The following is a 1,723-nucleotide window of genomic DNA, read 5'->3' as shown; positions in this document are numbered from 1 at the left end:
GATTAAAATCTGATGTAGTGTACGGGCTTTAATTATTTTAATTACTTATTTTAATTTTATTTTTTATTACTTTTGTTATTAATGCCTTTTTATTTTATTATTTTACTTTGATTTTGAGATTTTTTTTAATTCCGCCATACATACATCTGATCCGACGCCTATGTAAGTCCCGTTCAAATCTCGCGTAAGTAACAGCCAATCACAGCCGCCCTTTTATACATGCTGTCGGTTGCTTACTTTTCAGTGTAGCGATACTCTACGGGCAATCTTTCTGTACATTATATTTTGCCCACTTGAATAAACCATTAATAGAAAATTGCTAGTATATTTTTATTTACAGAAGAAATTCCGAAGCATTTTACAATTTTTGTCATTACATTGAATATTTTTTTCACTTCCAACAAATGTGTACACTTCCTGATACATCTTCGCCAGCCAAGGTTCGTTTATTCAGTCATCGCTTCAATTTTACATCAAACACTGAGCAGAATTATCTAGAATGGAAGCAAAATAATAAGTAAATCGTAATGATTAGAACACTGTAAACAGCTATAGTAAACAATGCAAACTGATTTTAAATTGTATAACGGTCACCGGCCCACGGCATCGACGCAGAAAATTGGAGCAAAAACATATTTCCTGATCAATTGCGATGTGTTCCAAATAAAAAATATTTTATTCCACTCCAAATCAGCTCAATTACTTTAATAAAGAGTTATTGTATAATGTGCAAAATGTTGATACATTTTTATGTATATTTACAGCTACGGCTTCAATACCGTAGACGATTTTGGCCCGATCGTCAACAAAACATCACCCGTCTCCAAGGCAAGCGACTGGAAAAATACACCGATGTTCGGTCGAACCGGTGGAAACAAAATCGTCACTCCCAGAATAACTACGCAAAATAACGATCTAAACTCGAACCATTCGAGCCACAATATAAACATAAAAAAATTACTTTCGTTGCATTTGACAATGATAAACTTACCGAAAAGCCGGGTTTTTCTCGGTCGCTAACGTCGGTATAATCCGCCATTTTATTTGAGTGTGTTTGCCCCCTGAATCTGCCCGGTGACGTCACCATGTGCGCTATAGTAGGAGGTCTGTGATTCGTTGACTAAAATCGTCGATAGTGGGTCTCGTTGAAATCTCGTTGCATAGGCATCGGGTCAGATGTATGTAGGGCGGAATTAAAAAAAATCACAAAATCAAAATCAAAGTAAAATAATAAAATAAAAACAAAAGTAATAACACATAAAATTAAAATAAGTTTATAGCCAAAATAATTAAAGCCCATACACTACATCAGATTTTAATCAGATTGGCCAGCCATGAAACTCTCCATATACACATTTGAATGACTCATCGATAATAAAACGTATACTATATAAGTTTATATTGTATATAAATACATTGTACGATTCAAAAATTAAAATTTATAAATATTCAGGCAGAAAATGTGATACTTTACTATGTAACTATATGCGAACCTTATATAAGCCGTATATGCCTTATATTGTTTCACTAACGCAAGGCAAAACATATTTAGAGCAGAAATCAGTGTATAGATGACAGTGAACATTGCAGACATGCAATGATATTCTAATCGAGAAAATGATAACGCGTTCGAATGTGGAGTAGGGAATTCCTTGCTACGTGAATCTATCATCTATCCTTGTTGCGCCCTCTACCGACGATGCTGCTATTATGTCAATTGCCA

The 1,723-nt window shown here is 34.3% G+C and overlaps 1 long non-coding RNA gene across 1 annotated transcript; it reads right to left on the bottom strand.

Moving 5' to 3' along the window:
• Positions 1 to 311: 311 nt before the first annotated feature.
• Positions 312 to 1,138, bottom strand: LOC146729667 (uncharacterized). The gene is made up of 2 exons (XR_014928093.1): positions 992 to 1,138; positions 312 to 494 (listed from the first exon to the last, which is right to left on the bottom strand). It is a non-coding gene; the product is annotated as an uncharacterized LOC146729667 (long non-coding RNA).
• Positions 1,139 to 1,723: the final 585 nt, after the last annotated feature.

This window comes from Saccoglossus kowalevskii, chromosome 21 (assembly GCF_978046115.1).
Source record: "Saccoglossus kowalevskii chromosome 21, keSacKowa6.1, whole genome shotgun sequence".
In the NCBI taxonomy this organism is placed as follows: Eukaryota; Metazoa; Hemichordata; class Enteropneusta; family Harrimaniidae; genus Saccoglossus; species Saccoglossus kowalevskii.
The sequence above is the reverse complement of the archived record's forward strand: the minus strand, read 5'-3'. Positions and strand labels throughout refer to the sequence as shown.